Source organism: Gossypium arboreum, chromosome 4 (genome assembly GCF_025698485.1).
Source record: "Gossypium arboreum isolate Shixiya-1 chromosome 4, ASM2569848v2, whole genome shotgun sequence".
Classification (NCBI taxonomy): Eukaryota; Viridiplantae; Streptophyta; class Magnoliopsida; order Malvales; family Malvaceae; genus Gossypium; species Gossypium arboreum.
In genome coordinates this window covers 13,196,835-13,209,646 of record NC_069073.1, presented here as the reverse complement: position 1 = coordinate 13,209,646, position 12,812 = coordinate 13,196,835, and the positions used below count along the sequence as shown (strand labels likewise).

At 33.2% G+C, this 12,812-nt stretch overlaps 1 non-coding gene across 1 annotated transcript; it reads right to left on the bottom strand.

Annotated features, from left to right (window-relative positions):
- Positions 1–11,766: 11,766 nt before the first annotated feature.
- Positions 11,767–11,873, bottom strand: LOC128292246 (small nucleolar RNA R71). Its single transcript, XR_008282230.1, has one exon. It is a non-coding gene; the product is annotated as a small nucleolar RNA R71 (small nucleolar RNA).
- Positions 11,874–12,812: the final 939 nt, after the last annotated feature.

Here is a 12,812-nt window from a genome sequence, read left to right as displayed (position 1 = left end):
GACTTCTCTTAAAAGACTCGATCATTCTCAACTATATATTTATTAATTGAGTAGGTTATATAGTTTAAATTGTAGTGAAAGTGGTAATAAATAAATTTTAAAATTTAATTTATTGATTGATTTAGTTATAAATCTAAATTTTTTTTCAATGAATGAAATGAAGGAAATAATGGAGCGAAGAAATGTGCCATCAAACCTTTTAATCTCATCGAAGAATCAAATAGATTTATTTAAATGCATTTGGTTGCTTAATTTCCTTTGTTTTAACACAAACATTATGATTATTGGTTTTCCTGTTGCCCTTAACCTTCACGAGCAATGTGTGTTTTACTTTGCTTCCTTGCTTGATTCTGTTTTAGGTGTGCCAACAAATGAGAATATATCCTTTTATAACAAACAAAAAGTGACATACATTAAAAAAGAAAAAGTAGGAAATTTGATTCTTTGCTCTTTATAAGGTTAATATTTTAGTTTCATTTCTAGTATTGAGTCAGAACCAATCAATTAGGCTGCTAATATCTTCACTTTTACTGCTCAAACTATGTTCTCTTTAGCTCTTCATTGCATTGCCTTATTACTTATGCTATTCAGATTGTTGGATAAAAAGTTCATTTTTTAATTGTTTTTATGTATTTGAAATATCATAACTGCATATTTACCTTTAAAAATGTAAATATTTTAAGAAAATTGAAAAATTCAAACAATATAACCGTGATACTTCGAAATTCAAGATTCAAAAAAATTAACTAAAACAATGTAAGAATTTCGTGAAACAAATGCGTTAATTTGGGACCCTGTGTTTCCTTCTTGTTTTTGAAGACACGTTGTCTGCAAATTTAATATTTACTTACTTTTTTATCTTTGCTTTTCGTTTAGCTTAGACTTTGTATTCAACCCTTTTCAATTATTACATTTAGAAATAAAAATTTTCTCTTGGGAATTAACTCATCTATGCAACGAACAAGTAAATAAAGTAAAATAAAAAAGATCCAATACACAAATTTTACGTGAAAAAATTCTTCAAAAGAGGATAAAAAATCACAAGTAAAAGGAGATTTTACTATAATAAATGAGAGTACAAAAGATAGAGATAATTAAAGGAGAAACCCAGAGTCCCAAAAGAAAAAACCCTTCGAAACAAAGAACATAATTCTCTCAAACTAAATATTTTTGTTGTATGTAAGCTAGAGTAACAAAGGCCTATTTATAGGCTGAAATTCGTAGCATATATGACTAGAATAATCCTAGGTTAATTAGAGTTTAAACTAAAAACATAGTTTAATTGGGAGAAGAAAGTCGAAAACATTGAGGTGCACGTTGCCACGTCGTGACGTGGCATTCGCATCGTCGGGACGAAGGTTCTGTTCTTGTTGTGACATCGGTTGTTCATCGAGATGAAGAACACTTCCTTGTTGCGATGTCACACACTGCTTAGTCCGAAAATGCGAGGCATAACTCCACAAATCTCCACCTTGACTCATATTTGACTTAATTTCCTTGCCAAGCCCTATTATGGGTCTAATTTGTTCTTTTTCGGATACTCACCAAGTCCAAGAAATGCTCGAACTTTGAAACCGGAAGGATTTTTGTCAACATGTCATCTAAATTGTGTTCTGTGCCAATTTTAAGAATTTGAACATCCCCTTGTATGATCACCTCTTGAACAAAATGATAACAAATGTCTATGTGCTTCGTTCTTTCGTGATGAATTTGATCTTTGTTGAGATGTATGACACTTTGACTATCACAATATACGACAACTGCCCTTTTTTCACTAAACATGCCTTTTAACCAAATCATTTCCTTTACTACTTCGGTAATTTTCATGTATTCTGCTTTAGTAGTAGATAAGGCTACTGTAGCTTGAAGTGTAGCTTTCCAACTGAAGACACAATCTGCAATAGCGAATAGATAACCTGTGAGAGACCTCCGCCGGTCTAAGTCTCTTGCATAATCAGAATCAACATATTCAACTTAGCCTTTTTGGCTTTTTCTAAACTCTAAGCACATGTTAGAAGTACCTCGTAAATATCTAAATATCCACTTAACTACATGCCGGTGTAACTTGGTTTGGCCATGTATCTACTAACAACACTAACTACATATGAAGTACCATTTACCTTACAGCCATGGCGTCTTTCATCCATGGTTTTACACCATTACCATTTTATCGTGTACCATGTCACCGTGGCATCTTTCATCTATAGTCTTACACTTCATACTAGATTGTCATAACCTATTTCATCTATATTCTTACGCCATTTAGCTTGTACCCGACTGCCATAATCTCTTTCACTTATGGTGTTATGCTATATACCGTCGTCATGGTGTCACCCCGAAGGACTAGTCGATACCGCTGTTGTAGTAAATACCATTCTGTAATTTCATTTCCCAAATCCTCCTCCTATTACTTCTTTAACACCACCTAACCTTGATGCTCGAACACCTTAATGTTCCCTCCGCAAGTCTAGAGCTTTGCCCAAGGCGGTATCTAATAGGTTCATTCCCCATTCCCATTCTAACTTCATCTAATCCCCTTGAGGTTTACCCACAATCATGCAATGTATGCTCATGCCATCATATCTCATGTTTATGGAACATGACATATTTAAACAGTGTAGACCATAACAATAGGTTTAGAGTCTGGAACTCATTTAAATCATTACCGTTCCCATAGCTTAACTTCCTCGAACGCTAGATCTTCCATTCTCCTGGCAGTAGCTAAGTATTCTAACCAAAAACCATGGGTTATACTCAATATCTCAACTTAAACCTGTTTTCCAGAAACATGCAAACCCCTTAAGACAATTATGGAAATCCATAATTTTATTTCTTAACTCTTATGTACATAGAAAGGTTATGAACCTTACTCGCTTATTGTTTTCCCTACTTTTCCAGCTTCAACCTCATGAAGTCTGTTCCACGCAAAACCTTCCATGACTGCTCATTGTTCGAGCTATCAAAGAATATGAAGCACGATAGAATTTGGAACAAGGTCGGGAAGAAAATCATCCATGGGAAGTTGTTTCTTAGCTATTTATAGCCTTTCTCGTACTTTTTCCAACTGTAGGAGAACTGTGCATTCTCAATCATTATGTCTCCCACTAAGGAACTGACGAGTTTCATCCTAAATGAATAAGAATTAGATCTCAACCATGTCAAAATTGGCTTCTAGCTTTCTTTTTTCTTCCAATATAGGCTACCAATTTGCGGTCTCTTTCAATTTAGTCCCTTAATTATTCTTAATTTTGGGTTATTATAAATTTATGTCTTATAGTTTAACCCGATGAATAATAATAAACATATACGGATACACAGGTAACCACAAAAACACACATGATTGCTCGTTCAAGTGACAATAACAAAACACACTTGAGCACCAAAGTGCTAAGCCCGTAGGCATCATCTTTCATAAGACAATACATCCCTCCAGAACACACTAGGGTCTCCATAAAGACAAGACTCAGTTATTCGCAACAAATGTTGGATTTTGGTTTAAATAGTGTATTCTCCATACATCAGAATCATCTCGTATCATATCTCGTACAATGTGCAAATACCCCTATTGGCATGTCAATTGTATCCTATCTTATCTTAATTTCATCTAAACACATTTAACACATTAGTTCATTTATTTATAATTCAGTCCAATCCTCACCTTTTTGTACCAAGTTGTAAATAATTTAAAGTATATTTATATAACATAAATACAAAATTGAAACAAATACATCACAATTACATATATAACTATACTATATGAACTAACTAGGTAAAATCAATGATAATTGAAGTGTCAGAGACTAATATGCAATTTTCCCCTTTCCTCGATTATCTATCAATCGATTCAAATCTATACGGTAATTCATTTCAATTTATCAGTTTCAATTACATAATAACAATTTATTTTATGCATATGACAGTTCAATTTTATTTTACAAAAATTCCTTGAATTTTTACATTTTATTCAATTTACTCTTTAAAACTTAAATTATCATAACTTTCATATTTAAGCCCGTTTTTCAATCTAATTTCAATCACATCCCTTTATATTCATCCAGCATTAATATTTACAAAAAATATGCTAATTTCAAAAAATAATTGCACTTTAGTCCCAATACTTAAAACTATCAAATTTCTCTTTACAATTTAGTCCTTATTTATATCTAAGCAACAAAATCTATCAATTTAACACTAAAAGCTTTACTATTCAACAATGAAAACATTTCAAATCTTTAACATTTTTGAAAATCAATAAATGGGTTAGTTAAACCGAGCTGCAATGGTCTTAAAAATATAAAATTCATGAAAAATGGTTTAGAACACCCTTACCATGCAAGGGCCGAACTTCCTTGAAGCTAAAACAAGGGCTTCTCCAACTCTCCTTTTGTTTTTTGGTGAAATAAGGTAAAAAAAAAGAGATGAGTTGGTTTCTTTTTCTTTTAGATTTTATGATAAAACATTTTTTATTACTTTAATTAATATATTTTTTATGCAATCAAGACATTAAAGCCCCACCAACCATCCATCAATAATAAAAAATAGCTTAATTTCCATTTTAAACCTTAACTTAATTGATAATTAAGCCCTTGAACAAATAAAATTCTAGAGACCCCAAATAAGATAAAATATTATAAGATAATGATGTAATGGTCATGTTAGTAGATATATAGTGTTGAATAAATAAAAATCATGCAACAGTTGATTGTTGTTGCTTCGAGAATAGATGTGACATCTTATAGCTTAGACCTATCAATCGGGTCGGGCACAATTTCAGCCATCTCAGTTGGGCCTACATGAGTGTGGCATGCTTGACAAAACAAGTAGCTTGGTTCAGCTGGGGTGCCAAGTCTTCCAACCGATTCCTTGGTGTACTTGAGGTTATTGGATAAGTATTAAAGTCTTATAATTATCTCTTTGGTGATTAAAGATTTATTTTAGAGATAATTATTATATTTTCTCAAGGTATTTTTCAAAGGTTTATCTGTTGAATTAAAATAGTTTATCTTACTACTATCTCAGCCTACAAATAGGCATTTTTCTCCCTTAGGGCGACACAATTTGTGAAAGTGAATCACTTTTCAAAGCTTGAATATTTTTCTTATCAGCTTGTGTTATTTCTTCTTGTTTTAAGGGTTGATTCGGTTAGCTGAAGTGTTGAGATACACTTGAGTGAATTCTTGTTTTATTGTTGTTGTGTGGTGAGGAACAAATAGTTCTCTACTAGGGTTGTATGAACTTGTTTGCTAGAGGAGTTATGAACTTTAGCTGATAGGGAAGGAAGTGTATCTGTAACACCCCTAACCTGTTTCTGTTACCGGATTAGGATTATGGAGTATTACTGTACAAAATAGAAATTTTAACTTCAAAACAAAATAATAAGTCAACTTACAAATTAATTACTAATTACTCAATTTAATCATGGAAATAATACACATTTGGGCATTAATCGAGCTTTCGAGGCCTTAAAAATAATTCGAGGACAATTAGGGATCAATTTAAAAAAATCAGAAAATTTTGGAAACATATAAAAATTTGAGAAATAGGGGTCACACGGCTGTGTGACATGGCTCAGACCATGTGGACATTTGAAGAAGGGTCACATGGTTATGTCCCAGGCCGTGCGTCCGCTCGTGTGTATATTCGAAATAGGGTCACATAGCCGTGTCGTAGGTTGTGTGCTCCAAAATTAGCCCTTAAAACAAGCCATTACAAATGAAACCTTACCCAAAAAGCTATCCATTTTTACATACAATCAATGGACCTAAACACACCTCAAACATTCATAAACATACAAATTAAAAGAACCTAAATCTTCTAACCAATATGCCATTCAAAAACACCTTATTTCATACCAAAACAAAATTAATTAAGAACAAAGCTATAATGCCACTTCTCAATCACTAAACTTAGGTAAAATAGCTACCTAATGTCAACCATTATCATCCCATATTACCATTCAAAATAAGTATATAGCTTTTAACATGTACAAGCCAACTATACTATATATGCATATAATCGTACAAAAGTATAAATGACATTAAATCCTATATATTAAGCCTTATATATGCCATTTATAACCAAATCCAAAATATTCAAAAACTACCAAGGTGACTTTTGGATAGTGTGATAAGACTCCGACAAGGTTCCAACCGGTCGAGCTTTCGATAGACTACAAAACAGAAGAAACACAACTACATAAGCATTAGTCGCTTAGTAAGCTAAACTTACTGAACATTAATTGATAAACCATTCAACCAAGTTCATTTCAACATTTAAACATTATACCTTCTTATCCACCATAATCTACATGGTTAATAACCAACATATAAACATAACTTCTATGTGATATAGCATATACTAGGACATGAATTTCCAAAATTCATCTTTTCCATCACATGATAAAAACTCACCATTAACATTTCATATAGTCATGAATAACAATCAATTGTAAACAAGCCTTTCTTCAACTTTTACTTACCCGTTGAGCTTAATAGAATCATAACGGTTATCTAATTCACTGCACTAGCACAAAGGCTACTAGGCTTAAGGCCTAATTTCATACACTGACACGAAGTCTGCTAGGCTCAAAGCCTAATTCATTACACCGACATGAAGCCTGCTTGGCTCAAGGCCTAAATCGTTACACCAACATAAAGCCTGCTAGGTTCAAAACCTGATACATGTCTCCAATAAAACTCAATTTCCATCTATTAACAAAATTGTGATAACAACCACTTTGACTAATTAAATAGAAAAATTAACTAAGAATTTAATATAACAATTTGTATAATATGTGCTTACCTCGATAAATATGGTTGTAAAAATAGAATCGAATGCTAGTCCAAAGCCTTAGCTTTTCCCCGATTTAAGTCTGGTTTTTGCGTATCTTGATCTAAATAATATTTTCATTCAATTAAGTGTTTCAAATAACTTCAAACATTCAATTCAAAACTATAATCCAAATTAATCAAAAAATAAAAAATTACCCCTAATATTTTAACCTTTATACAATTCAGCCCCTAGGTTTATAACTTGCAAATTCATCATTTTTATTTAAAACACTGTAACAACCCGTTTTTAGTGAAATCAGAACTGTGGTTTCGGGACCAAAAATATAATGTGAAAATATTTATTTTATTATTATTTTTAATTTCTTCAGCATGATAGTAGAGCCCTATGAAAATTTTATTAAGAAATTTTACTGTTTGTGTGCTTAATTTGATAAAAAGGACTAAATCACGTAAAGTGCAAAAGTTGTGTTCTAATAGGTAAAGGTATTAAATAGCTATAGAACCTTAAAGTATAGGTCCTTATATGGTAATTAGCTCATAATTATTGATAGTGGAATATGATGGCTTGGTATTGTTGAAATTTGTGATAATTTAAAAGGTTATAAATGTAAATTAGTAAATAAAAGAAAAATAAAATAAAACAAAAGGTTGTATCATCTTCAACCTTGAGAATTACCACCTAAAATTGAAGAAAAATAAATAAAATTATGGCTTTGAAGCATTCAATCACATCTCCCTACTGCATGTAAGCATTTTCCATCCATTGTTAATGTTTTCTATGTTTTTGAAGTCGTTGTAGCTTAATCTAGCTAGCCCAGTGACTAATTTGCAATAATGTTAAAATTATAGAGTCCCATGAATGTGCGTTAGGTGTTTTTGATGTTTGATCGATGAAAATGAAAGTTTAGTGATAGTTAAACAAGTTTAGTAAAGTGATTTTAGTTTAAAATGTCAAATAGGGATTTATTTGTAAAATGTGAAAATTTTGTGGTGAAATGTGTGAAATAATGAAATGTGTGGGCTACTATAAAGATATATATAATTTGGTTAGTATGGGTGTGGATTAAATTGCATGAATTTTCATTTTTATGAGATAGGGACTAAATTGTAAAGAAGTTAAAAGTATAGGGGCAAAATGGTCATTTTGCCATAACATGAAATTTGGATTAAATTGAGTAAAATATGAATTAAAATAGTTAAATTTGATTATATAGATCAAGAAAAGCAATGTATAGAATTAGATCAGGGAAAAGCTAAAGTTTTGGACTGAACGATCATTTTCCTTCATACGAGTTCAAGGTAAGTTCCTATGTTAATAAGCATGTATAGGTATTTTGGCTAATGAAAGTCTATATGTTTTGGTTATGTAATTAGTCATTTAATATGGCATGATATGATATATATTGGTATGCATATATGTGTGGTTTGTGATGGTCGCTAAACTAACTAAAAATTCGACTGAGGCAAGCGCACCTACCGAACAGTAGTATAGTTGTGGTGAGACCGGAAATATCGTATCCACAAGGACTAAAAGTACTAGTACTTACTATCTTTTTATTATCTACCCTAAGAATTAAAGGGATGTTTTTAACTAAAATTAACTATTTATATAACTAAGAACACGAAAGAAATAAAAGTTGGAGAATACTTTTGGAAAACCGATGGAGAAGACAATACCCAAGGAAGAATCCACCTAGACTTCACTTATTACTTCTGAATTAGATGATTTATTCACTTGACTTAATCTGTAGAAATCCCTGATTTATGTTAATATCTCTCTCGAGACTAAAAACAACAGACTCTAGGTTGATTAATTGAAATCTCTTTCTAATTAAAACCCCTATTGTCGCATTAACTTGATCTATGGATTCCCTTATTAGATTTGACTCTAATCCGACAGATTTACGTTGTCCTATGTCTAGGATTACATTCAACTTTACTAATTATGCTATATCTACTCTTAAACAGGGGCTTTTGCTCCACTGAGTAAGCACATTAGACTTGAGTTAATATCCTGAAATATTAAAGCAAGAACTAAGAACACATAATTAAGAATAAGAACAAGTATTTATCATATAATTCAAATAGTAATAAGATCTGTCTTAGGTTTCATCTCCCTTAGGTATTTAGGGAGTTTAGTTCATAACGATGAGGGAAAACATCTCAAAATTGGAAAACAACAAAACATAAAGAAACCCAAAGAACTTCTAAGGAAATTGAATGGAGATCTTCAGCCTTGAAGTAGATTCTACTTCCGAGCTGATTCTGATGGCTGTCTTCGAGTATTCTCTACCTTCTGCTCTCTATGTCTCTCCTTTGATCCTCTTCTAGGGTGTTTATATAGACTTTAGATGCCCAAAATAGCCTAAAATTAGCCTTTTTCGAATAGAATTAGACTTGGGCTTGACAGGGACACGGCCGCGTGCCACGCCCGTATGAAGGTGCTTAGGCCGCATGCAATTCTGACGTGGTTTAATGTCGACAAGGCCATGACACACGGGCGTGTGGCCTACCTATGTAGAACATTGAAATTAGCCTATTTTGTCCCTTTTTGGCTCGTTTCTTGCTCTTTTCACTTTCCTATGCTCTCCTGAGTATAAAACATGAAATTAAAGGATTAGTAACATCGAATTCAATAAAACTAATGATAAATCATCCATAAATATGCCAAGCATGGGATAAAAATATGTATATATTATGGTTTTATCAAATATCCCCACACTTAAGCATTTGCTTGTCCTCAAGCAAAATCTTCAACTCACAATTAAAATGCATTCTTCTCAACTTATAATTTTTATCAATAGTGTTTCGAAATAATTCACAAATAATCATACATTGAGAATTCAACTAAAAGAACATTAAAGTTTCAAACAATCCAAGTTGAGCATTTTAATCATAAGATCATAGGTATCCCTCTTTATCTAATTAATTACCTTTCATTCCAAATCGACAAGTGCTGACATGTTTATAAATTATACATATTTTTATCCCAAGCTTAGCATAATTTTAGATGAATTATCCTTAGAATTGGTGAATTCGATGCTCCTAATCCTTTAATTTCATGTTTTATACTTAGGAGAGCATAGGAGAGTAAAAAAAGTAAGAAACGGGCCAAAAACGGAGAAAATGGGTCAACATGGGAAATCAACACTGCCTAGACTTCCTCACACGGGTAGTTCACATGCCTGTGTCCATTCAATAGACTCGAACACGGTTTGAAGCAATTGCACACGGGCATGTCCCTATCGAGCCCAAGTCTAGTCCTATTCGGAAAAGGCCATTCTTGAGGGTTTAGAAGCATTCTAAAGCCTATATAAACACCCTAGGAGGTACCTAAAAGACACACGGAGTAGGAGGCAAGGAATTACTTGAAGAAAGCCAATTGATCCATCTCAGAAGCTGGATTCACCTTCAAGACTGAAGATCTCCCTTCAATTCCTTTCAAGAGTTCTTAGGTTTTCTTTATGTTTTGTTATCATTATTCTTTTGAGATGTTTTCTTTCATAAATATGAACTAAACCCCCTAAATACCTAAGGGGAATGAAACCTAAGATAGATCTTGTTATTATTATCTGAATCATATGATAAATATTTGACTTGTTCTTAATTGTGAGTTCTTAATTCTTGTTTTAATATTCCAGGGTATTGATTCAAGTATTGATGTGCTTATTCAGAGGAGCAAAAGTCCCTATCTAAGAGTAGATCTAACATAATTAAACGGAATAGATTGCACGTCTAGAGATAGGGTGATATAATTTTTCCGGATTAGGGTGAAACCTAATAAGGGAATCCATAGATCGAGTTAATGCAACACTAGGGGTTTTAATTAGAAAGAGATTTCAATTAATCGACCTAGGGTTAGAAGTTGTTAGTCTTGAGAGAGATAATAATATAACTTAGGGATTTCTACGGATCAAGTCAAGTGAATAAATCGTCTGATTTAGAGTCAATAACAAGTGAAGTCTACGTGGATTTTTCCCTTAGGTATTGTCCAAATCATTCAGTTTTCCCAAAAGTTATTTCCTCAATTTACTTTCTGTGTATTCTTAGTTTAGTAATTAGTTTAGATAAAACAAACCCCTTTATTTTTAGACTAGATAATAAAAAGAAAGTTAATACTAGTACTTTTAGTTCCTTTGGGTTCAACATCCCGGTCTTGCGATAAGCCATACTACTGTTCGATAAGGTGCGCTTACCGTTGTCGTGATAATAGTTAGTTTTCAAGAACGAACATTCATAAATTATAAAACTTATCACGATTTACATCACATCAAGTTTTTGGCGCCGTTGTTGGGGAAGTAAGATATTAGGAACACTTAATTTTTATTACTTTAGCCATTTATTTTATTGCAATTTAAATTTTATTTTGATTTTTGTTACTAAATTTTCTTTTTCCTTCTGGCAAGTTTTTATAGTTTATGACTAGAAGAAACCCTTCAGGACCATTACTTTTTGATAGTGAGACCGATCGCACAGCTTGCAAAAACTGAAGAGAAATAAGGCGAAGCTTAAGATACATAGAGGAAGGGCAAGAGGACGATATTCACACCACATCCGAGGAGATGGATGAAAATCATGAAAACCCACTACCTCCTGCGATAGCTATTGATCCAGTATGTATGATTATGCTAAACCTACTTTAACAGGAACTGAGTCAAGTATAGTTAGGCCTACTGTTGCTGCAAATAATTTTGAACTGAAACCTAACACAATTCAAATGATCCAACAGTTTGTTCAGTTTGATGGATTGCAAGACGAGGACCCAAACGCTGGTTTGGCGAATTTCTTAAAGTTTTGCGACACTTTTAAGATCAATGGCGTTTCTGATGATGCTATTTGCCTTCTGTTGTTTCCCTTTTCATTGAGGAACAAAGCTAAACAGTGGTTGAACTCGTTACCATGAGGGTCAATCACTAATTGGGAACAAATGACCAAAAATTTTTTACTTAAATATTTTCCGCCGGCTAAAACGGCTAAGTTGAGGAATGATATCTCTTCTTTTGTGCAGATGGATTTGGAGACACTTTATGATGCATGGGAAAGATACAAGGATCTATTGAGAAGGTGCTCTCACCATGGGTTACCTTTATGGTTTCCATGTTCAAATGTTTTACAATGGCGTGAACCCCTCAACAAGACAACTTATCGACGCAGCTACTGGTGGGACTATCAATAACAAAACATCTAAAGTGGCTTACGAATTTATTGAAGAGATGTCACTGAATAACTATCAGTGGCAAGTCATGAGAACAAAGCCGACAAAAGCAGCCGGTGTTTTCAACCTCGATGCGGTTACTATGCTATCTAACCAGGTAGAACTTTTAAATAAAAAGATTGACGATTTATGTGGTTCTACACAGGTACATTCCGTGATGAGGTGCGATTCTAATGGAGGAGGAGTACATACAGAATATCAATCTTTCAACCCTAGCATCAAGGAGGAACAAGTCCAATATATGGGTAACAATAATTCTAGATCTCAAAATAACCCATATAGTAACACATATAATGCAGGTTGGAGGAACCATCTCAACTTCTCATGGGGTGGTCAAGGGATCAAAGGCCACAACATCCTCCAGGTTTTCAACAACCAATTTACCGACAAGAAAAAAAGCCGAACCTTGAGGAGATGCTAACAAAGTTTATCTCGGTGTCAGAAACTCACTTTCAGAATACCGAAACAGCACTTAAGAATCAACAAGCATTGATCCAAGGGCTCGAAACTCAGATAGGACAACTCGTTAAACTAATTTCTGAATGACCACATGGTAGCATGTCGAGTAACACTGAATCTAACCTAAGGGAATAACTCAATGCTATTACCGTTCAAGATAAGGAAGGGTTAGTTGAACCTGAACCAGGACAGAGGAAAGGAATTGTGGTAAGTAAAGGTAAAGGTGAGGTAGACCACAATGAGCAGAAACCGGTAAGTAGAGAGTACAAACAACAGGTGCCATACCCCAATACGACAAGGAAAGACAGCACAGATGAACAATTCGGTAAATTCCTTAAACTATTAAA